The 9749-nt window shown below is 41.5% G+C and overlaps 1 long non-coding RNA gene across 2 annotated transcripts in view; it reads right to left on the bottom strand.

Moving 5' to 3' along the window:
• The window catches only part of LOC109823133, a 20120-nt gene extending 15554 nt beyond the window's left edge, over positions 1-4566 (bottom strand). For both annotated transcript variants that reach the window (XR_002242395.1, XR_002242396.1), the window contains exons 1-3: positions 4358-4566; positions 4171-4252; positions 3451-3545 (exon numbers count right to left, since the gene is read on the bottom strand). This is a non-coding gene — a long non-coding RNA (uncharacterized LOC109823133). The remainder of the gene's footprint in view (positions 1-3450; positions 3546-4170; positions 4253-4357) is intronic.

The raw sequence follows: 9749 nt of genomic DNA, 5'->3' as shown, positions 1-9749 counted from the left end.
GTTGCTGATATACATTGTGGGCTTCGGTAATTGGTTGCTGGTTTCACACAGGTGGGAAACAAGCCGATGACCGAGATTCCCACCGCCAAAGTTAAACTTCCCTATACCTACCTGATGGCGTGGCTCATCCTTCATCGTCCAGACTTAATGTTGGCACCGAGCATCACGGATACTTCCATTCCTATGGTGTAATTGTTAGAAGATAGCAAATAGGAAGCGAAATAGTTTCTTGAGGTGAGGCGGCAGCTCCAGATCCACAAGTGTTGGGAGTTCTTCAATTGCTTCACGCGATTCTTCGGCCAATATGATGAGCTGCTGATTGATGAGGAGAGTCCGGGGATAGGTCGAACTTCCCACAATGTAGGGTGCTTCAGATGGGTTATGAAGATCCGACCTTGGTATCTTGTCTTGCGAATGCCTTATCTACCATGTTTCGTCTCGATGTTAGTTTGGTAATGACCAAACTGGTATGTTGGAGAACTGAATCGAGAGTTGAGGACTCATGCACGTGCTTATTAGATGGGTGCTGCGGGCGTGGCTTTGGAGTATGGCGGGTTGCAACATGGCACTATAATTTAATCTCCGGCCATTAGAACACACGTTAGAGCTCACATTTCTCTGCTGTAGGTGGCTCATTGCCACCGACGCACCTGCCAAACAAAAATAGATTTTGGAGTTGGAGGCTAAAGAAGAAGCCTGAGTCACAGCCCAGATCATTCATGAGGATGTGGTCTCAAGGAGATGGGGGAAGAGCCCACCGGATCCTCCAGCAAGAGCAAGCAAGTAGTTGAGGAGGAAGAGAAGATTCTCCCCACTGATGAAACTAAAACTTTTGAAGAAGGTGCAGCTGGGGGTGAGGGCACGGGAGTTGGTGGCAATGAGAAAGAACTCAGGATAGGTCTGTCAGATTCCTTCTACTCCTTAGGATGGTTTATGAGCCCGACGATCACTCGTCGGACTCGCCCATCCGATTTGCCTAAGCCTCCAAAGGCTGCAAAGAAGCCGAGGCAGGAGGTTTTATTTACCTACCCTAATAAGATGACGGTTGACTTTCCAAGTGAGGCCGATAATGAAGAAGTGCCTCCCATCCTCCATCGGATGAGATCCCGATCTGCTGCTCAAGTTTCTTCACAGGTCGAGTTGCGTTCCAAGTTTAGGCAGGAGAGACCCGTCGCTCACGAGGAGGGTCGACTTGCAAAACAGAAGAAGATAGTGCACAAGCCATGTGCTGAGCTGCGAGCCTTTGAAACGGAACCACCCGACGATGCGCCTGTTGGGGGAGGAGGTAACATCTCACTCTTCATGTGATTTCTCACATTTAGCTTTTGATTTTCCGAGAACTTATCTTTCTTTGTTAATTCACAGGAGGCCTTGAAGAGGGTGAGCTTTCATTTTATCCTCCTTCTCCTGGTTTCACTCATTCAAAGAGATCGGATTTCATGCAATAGATGTGGGAGGCCATGGATGAAGAGGTAGTAAGCGGTGAAGCTGGTGCGGCTAGAGAAGTTCGTGTAGGCACCGGTGTCGAACCTTGCTCAATTGTAAGAATTTCAAGCCTAGGTATATCTAACACCGATAGTACGTCATTTCGGTAGCAATTAAGGGAATTGAATAATTTAGAATTTGTGCCTCCCCTAATGGTTTCTATGCTTCATTCTCTTTTAGAGAAGTTTAAGGGAGCGGGATTAAGTGTCGAGGCCGCGAAACATCCTACCGCCACCAAAGGTGAGTCTGATCTCCATTCGTCATGAATTCTGCTTTTCCTTCTTTTTCTTAATGCTTATGCTTTCTGTAGATGTCACCATGGAAGGGTCAGCTGAGGAAGAAACCTACCATGATGTACATTTTAGGGAGTTCAACGAACACACATTTGATTCAGCGACGAGCTTCTCTGAGGCTAATCAAAGATTGCTTGCCAACATGTTAGCGAAAAAAGCCGATCGGGAGGCCGCAGGACCAACTGTTGAGTCTGTTTCATCTGCAGATATGAATTTTATTTTGATGATACCATTTTTTGTTTATTGATCTTTACTTAACCACAGAGGAGTTTTAATTGTAGAACCAACCACTGGGGATGATACGGCTACAAGCACTGGAGTTTCAGACCAACCCGAGCACTTCAGCTTTCTAATGTTAGAAAAGGCCATCACTATTGAGGCTCAACCATCTGTTCCTCAGCCTCAAGTCATTGTTCCCTCAGATCCGATGGTTATAGAAGCCGTGACCATCTTAGATGTTAGCCCTGTTGCCCCAGCCGCGAGACCAACCGAAGGAGTTGATACATCAACAACTGTTATATCCACAACCATCCCTACAATTCACGAGGTTAGGCCGACAGGACCAAGCACAGGGCATCTAACTAAAGGATCCTATGCCGGTGTTGGTAAGTTCTGTTTTATGACTTGCCTTAAGATCTCGACTATTGTTTCGGGGTATTTATTCCTCCTCTTTTCCTTGCAGAGCTTACGACATCTCTGTACGGTTCGATTATGGCCTTGCTATCATACGACGATCTAAATAGGGTCAGCTTTTGCTTGGAACTCCTCACTTTTGCTTTATTCGTAGGTGTGATGATTGAAAAGATCCTTCACCAAGGATTTTCCTTCGACCCGTTCAGGCAAGCTCTCGATCGTCAAGTAAAGATGATTAGAGACGGAGGTTATTTAGACTTGGCAGATCTTATTACTGTGGACTTGGTCGTGATAGAGCATGAGTTCCTGATGAAGGATCAGGGGGAGATAAAACAAACTCTCCTAATCTTCATTTAGCCACTTCTCATCCGCGAGGGTCAGGACGGCCGGATCTTTGACGGAGTCACCGAATAAGTAATCAGGCTTCCTTAGAGGTTGAGTGGAGCTCGAATTTTTGACGAACAGAGTGTCGGTGATCAACCATCTTAGTGTGCGACAATCTCTATTCTGCACCAGCTGAGGAATCTCCTCAGGCCCACCCGGATTAAATTAAGGAGCTGCGTGAATGAGGGGTGCATCCTCAGCGGAGGCGTAAGCCTCACCACTATGACCACTTGCAACGTTAGATGGGAACGCCTCTGAGGGGAATTCAACTGAAACAAATGAGGCGTATTTATTAAACGTAGTTAAAAGAATATTTCCAAGGCAAAACAAGGTGTCGAACTCATCTCACGAATCTACGAGATAGAGTCACTACCTTGTAATTGGCGAGACGATTTCAACTGTTGCATACATATAAGGAAAAATGTAGATTGTCGCATAAATAACGTGATAATATACCCCACCCCACGGAGTGCGATACAACGTAAAATCACCCCTTTTACCTTGAGACATATTTTGGCCATGCAAAACACATCTTTTAAGCATCGACCCCCGCAAAGGAGGATATCGGCTCTTCCCGAATGTCTCGCGAAGGAGAGCAAATGAGGGTGCAATGTTCAGAATATCAATTTTTTGAATTGGCGTGATAAAAGCTTACCCCCAAGTGATGAGGCTGTAGGAACCCCTCTCGTAGCAGATTGAGAAGCCAATCGACCCCTCTGAACGCATGACCGCCTGTGAGACATTGTCAATCTACAAGAAAAGTCAACGGTTCAGGTAAAATTTCAAATGCGAGGTATTGGATCAACTTAAAAGCTCGTGAAAAGTACCCTAAATTCAATTTTATCAAGAATTGAGGTAAATAAGTTCATAATTAAAAAAGAAAAATTACGAGTTTTAACTAAAATCCTATAAAAAGTTGGGATTTTCCGGTTAAAATCTAATTAAACCTACAAGGTACATACGACCAACCGATGGCCTCAATTCTCGTCCTAAATACAAGCCAAGATCCTCGGTTCATACCCAAGAACAAAACTTAAGGTTTGGCTTTCACACAAGATCAAGTAAATTTTTTAGTCATGCCCAAAATTAGAAATTAGAAGCTTTGATCCTCCCTCAAAACCGATAGTTAGGGGATTAGTCAGTGCTTAAAAGTAAGCACCAAGATGTTCATCATTGTCCAAGACCAAAGTGCTAATTTTCAACCAAACCAAGAATTAAAACCTTGGTTATCATTCTCCATAGACCAAAAAATTGAAATATGAACATCAAGTTTGGGAAACAACCCCAAGATCGAAACCAGGGTTCGGTCCTTCACTAAACCCAAAATTTAAGAACTAGTCTCGAATGAAATTGAAGCTATGGGGAGGAGACTTACTTGAGATCCAAGGGGGAGACAACGTTCAGTGATGTGGAGAAGAAGGGCCGCGATGAAAAGCTTCAGACCCGAAAACCTTGAACTAAAACCCATAAATTCAAACTAGAGTTCCAATCATCCGAAAAATTGAAAATTAAAATTTAAAGACAAATTGAAACAAAATTGGAGATATGAGTGTGATTCTTACCTAGAATCCAAAGAGAGAATGAGCTCAGTGAGAAACCACAGCAAGGAATTAAAACTCAGGAAAGCCGTTGACCCCTTAGTCACAAATCCTTTGATTCGGTAGATTTAAAGAGAAAGAAGGACAGAAGAGATGGAGTTCCTATTAAGGAAGAAGACCGAATACAAAGAGGAGAAGGAGATAGAAGAAAATCGTTGAAATTGGGACTTAAAAACTCCCCACCAAACCTCCTCACGACCACCTCGTGCGAGACACATTTTTGTGTCTTATACACGAGACACCTATGTGTGTCTCGCACACGTACAAGACATGACAATGTGTCACGCACTCAGGGTGGGTCCCACAACCATTTTCGCGTACGATTCCGCCCATTTTCGCTCGTTTTTGACCTATTTGAGGTACGCATTCACACTCCAATGAGTATACGAGTATTAACTGCATCTCCTTGACCTTCTGACAAGTATATGAGGTTAAACTAATTCCCTAAACTCTAATGATTATACGAGTATAAACTGGTTCTCCACGCTCTAACACCTTAAGAATTTAAATTGTGTAGACTCTAGTTAACGTATGAGTATAAACTGTGTTCACGCTGTAACGAAGGTCAACGTCGGTCAATGCGTCAACAATTTTGCCACAACAAGGATCACAATAATTTTTAGGTTAAAGAATTATTATGGAGAGTTCAATCACAATTCAGATATAAACTCCCGACTAAGATAATCAGCTCAACGTCGACTCAACGACGAGAGTTAATTCAGGTATCAATGACGATTTTAGTTCAAGATTTTGATAACGGTCAGACGATAAACACTGCACTGGAAGAATTTTAGACTATTCGATAAAATACCGAATAGGCTGAAAGCTGAAGAAGTCAAGAATTGAAGATAGGGCATATTTGATCCAAAGTATTCCAGACTCCTCGATAAAAGACTAAGGAGACTAAAAACTTTGGAGGGGGTATCTGTGGGCGTCAAAAATTACCTATAAGTTCCCGGATACAACTCAAGATGAAGAGAATACAATTAACGTAATCATCTGAATCAAAGAAGATCATTCGATGCCAAAAGGTAGCAAAGGAACACGTGAAAAGCCGAAATGAAGAGGCAATAGAATGTACAAATTGACGAAACGTGGAACGAGACACGCATCAATGTGTCTCATCTGCAAGACACAATAATGTGTCTCGCCCTCATGTGCAAGACACGAAGTGTTTTTTCGCATAGTCGGACTCCCACGATGTGCTTTTTGATAAGTTTTCAGGATTCGTGTGGTCCAGTGTCTTCCTAACTACCTTAGGATTATCCTTACACGCTGGAGAATTGTTATTAATGGAAGATATGACCAGATCATGAGATCTTATACACAAACAGAGTATTCGAGGCCTATAAATACCCCCTTCATGCATTTGTGAAAGGGACTGACGTACGTGCTAGAGAACTTATGATTTTCAGACAGAGCCACAACTTTCAGAGAGAAAGGCGGGATTTTGGTGAATTATTGTGCATAAAGAGAAGATTTCGAGAGATCTGCGGGATTTTATTCATTCCCTTAAGATCAAACCGTTGTTTCGATCTTAAGAAGAGTATTTATCTCACATCATTGAGATATTTACTTATGTTCTAGTTTCCTCATTGAAATAAGAACCCCGAGCCTTCTTCACGATCAGCCAAGAACCTCGAGCCTTCTTCACGATCAGCCTAGATCTTGAATCGGTGGTCCACAGATCAAAGTGTCACTGGCACAAGCAAAGATCTCACGCAAGCATCGACCGATAAACGTTCTCCGCGTGTATTTCCAAGAAATCTTTTTTTTTTGTTTTCGTTGTAACAAGAAATCTTATAAAAATATTAACTCTTTTGAATCTGTGTAAACGATAAACATTGTAATGGGTTTGACAATGAAAATGATTGTTGACGCAAATAAGTCTCATGTTTATGAGCCTACTATCTAATCTAGTTTTGATGATTAACAAACAATTGCTAATAATGGTTGTCGAGTGTTTAATTGCTTGTTAGGTATTCTACACAAAGATCCTCCATTAGTGGTTGGTTAGAACTAAGCTTAACGACGACATCCTTTTGCGGTTGGATGGACTTGCGCTTTCATGATCACATTCAAAGGAGGTTGGCGGATATAGGAATGAAGCCATTTGCATTTCCAATCAAAGACTAAATATTACGCTTCATCCTTGTTTACCAAGATTGAGCATCATGAATAAATCATATTGCTTGGGTATAGTGTTTTAGGTTTATACTTTGTGTGTTTATACTTAGAGCTCAAATTTCATACACACACATTTGTTTTGATTTATTGTTTATTTTAATTTATCACCATTTTAGATTATAAACTTAACAACATGATTTTATATATTTTCTTAAGTTTATAAATCTATTTTAAAGTGTTTCAAAACTTGTTTGAAAGAAATTCGTCAAAATCAAGTTTTAACAAGTTCGTATGGTTTACCGATTTACAAAATAATGTATTGTGGATTAATGACTTAATATAATTGTTTTATATCTTTCATAAAATCTATTAATCCATTCAAAATAAGTTTCAAACTTGTTTGATATCATTTTCTCAAAATCAAGTGTTTTAAATGAATTCGTATTTTGACTGATTTTGCAAAATGATGAGTTCTCACAAACAAAAAGTAAGATTTCAAAAATTTCTTCTCAAACATGTTTGTTTCATGTTTAAACACATTCTACAAACTTTTACTAATTTTAGAGTTTATTTGTTATTTTAAATTGAATTTACAAAGTCAGATTTTCTAAATAATTTTCGTATCTGAGTATGTATCCGTTTTCGATCGACCCGGTCATACCCGTCGGTTGACCAACCAGAGATAGTTTTTTTTCCAACATTTGTTCTCAAGGTTTTTTAGTCGATCGACATACTTATAACAGTCGACCAATTGACACCCTTCGGTTGACTGACCATTGACCACCGGTCGACTGACATTGTGACCGTTGTAATAACGGCTAGTTTTCCCGATTTTGTTGTTTTGTGATTTTTTTTTCTTGGATTTTGAGGGTTTGTTTGAGAGCCTATATATACTTGTCAGTCCTCAATACTAAGAATCATCTAAAAAGATTTAAAACAAGTTTTAATTGTTTTAAGTGTGTTTCAAGTGTGTTTTTCAAGTGTTTATGTGAAGATAGTTTCACAAGAAGAGGAGATCAATTTATATTCTTTTGGGGCTTCAATTTCAATCTCTCTCACTCTTGTTTTTTTAGAGAAGTTTTACTAAACTCAACCTATAGCTATATGTACATATTTTGTTGATTATCATTTCTTTTAGCTAGAATTTAAATTGAGTTTACATTTCATTTTACTCATTTAATGCACACACAACCTTTGTGCTTTTAGTGTTTTCACATTAAGTATAATTTGGGTTGTGGTGAGTGATTCCTTGAGTGTGAGCTTAATTATGTTCTCATCTTGTTTAGAGAATAAATTCTTTGTATTTGTGCTTAATTGTCGATAGATCACATTGTAATACACAAGAACACCGAGAGGAGTGTGTGGTGAGAGATAGGGTCGATTCTAAGAGGAGTGATGTCGGTTGTAAAGCCTAGGAAGAGGTTGTAAATCCTATCACTTGAGAAAGGTGATACGGGCTAGGCTAATACTTAGAGGGTGTGTTGTGTGATTGTAATTGTGAGAGTTGTAAATATTTTTGATGAACGTTAAAAATCAGTTGAAATAGTGAAGATTCTCCTCCAGAGTGAGGAGTGGATACGTAGGTTAATGGTGACCGAACTCCGTGATTAGTTGTTTGTGTTTGTGTTTGTTATTGGCGCATTTTCTCTTGTGTTCATCTTATATCGCCTATTGTGCTCATTGTTTACATTGTCTCACGTTTATATCACCCTTTGTTTAAATACATATCCTTACACATAACTCATTCTATATCATATTGTTAGGATATTATCTATAAAGTTTTAATTTGGTATTAATATCGGATTAGATTAGCAAATACCCTATTCACCTCCCCCTCTAGGGTACTTTCAAATCTCGGCTCTATGGATCCAAACTCATCTGAGAAGCGGGCTCCTTGAGGATCCCCTCCTTTTGGACCATGGTGAGAGCTTTTACGAGTGAGGTGTTGAAGATAGGAGAGCGGGCCTCGACGCTGGGTCCCTCTATTAATCCCTCCTGTCGGACTGATTAGAGCGGGAGACGACTTTTGGGAGGTCACTAGGCCACTCCCACCTTGTGGGGGGGCGGCTTTAGCTACTTTGGTGTCGACGCCACCACTAATGTTGCTGCAGGTGTCGATAGTGAAAGTGGTGCTGCCGGTGTGGTTGTTATTGCTGCTGGAGTCATGGTTGTGGAGGTCTCTGTGACTGTGGTTACTGCCTTATAAGCTCGGGCATCCTCCATGTCCATATACTCATGAGATTTGGCTATCAAATGCTCATAATTAGTGACTGACTTCCTGGAAAAGGAGTCGACTCGTTGTTCTGCAAGCCGGCCATAAGAACGGACATAGTGACCGCACTCCCCAGATCATTAACCTCTAGCCTCTTCTCGTGGAATATCTTAAAGTAGGTTTGAAGGCTTTCTCCAGGCTCTTGTCTCATCTGGATCAACACATGAGGGGGCAGCTTCTTCTTGGTGTCAGCCAAGAAGTGATGGATAAACTTCCAGCTGAGTTGCTGAAAGCTGCTGATGGACTTTTTCTTGAGGGCATTCTACCAGTCTTTAGCGCTCCCTAACAGAGTGATGGGGAAGCATCAGCAGATAACCGCTTCTGATGATTAGAGCATGCTCATTATATCATAATAATTCTATACATGCTTAGAGGGGCCTCCCTCACCCTTATACTTTTCCACGTGAGGCATCTTGAACTTCTCACATAGGGCATTCATGAGGTCATCAGAAAGGGGTGTGTTCCCCCGATGGCTGCTATGATCGGTCGGTACACCCGATCATATCCAAAGGCCCCTATGGTAGTAGAGGGGGCCGAAGAGGCACGGTGGTAGAGTAGAGTCTTAGAGACTTCTTGTGCAACCCCCAGGGTGACTAGGGCCGGGGCTCTCAAAGGTGGCTTCAAGATCAAGGAGGAGACGTTAGCAAGGTTCATCAGGGTGAGTTGACCGATGTGGTGGCAGAGTCGCATATCTGACGTGATCCCTCCGCTACTTGGCAACAAAATGAGAAGTCTGAGGCGGAACCATCTGTTATGCTCCAAAAGGGAGGTGAGTCCCCGATCACTGGTGTTCGAAAGGCTAGGGGATAGAAGAAGTAGTTTGTTGTGGCTGAGGAAGCCGGCTGAGGAGCTCAATGGTGAAGGTAGCGAGTTGCTCTTGGAGAGATTGAGAGATCTTCTGAGCCATTTCTTCAAGCCGAGCTTGAGTAACATAGCTCTGATGTGGTCTTTCAGGGT

Source organism: Asparagus officinalis, chromosome 1 (assembly GCF_001876935.1).
Source record: "Asparagus officinalis chromosome 1, Aspof.V1, whole genome shotgun sequence".
NCBI lineage: Eukaryota > Viridiplantae > Streptophyta > Magnoliopsida > Asparagales > Asparagaceae > Asparagus > Asparagus officinalis.
The sequence above is the reverse complement of the archived record's forward strand: the minus strand, read 5'-3'. Positions and strand labels throughout refer to the sequence as shown.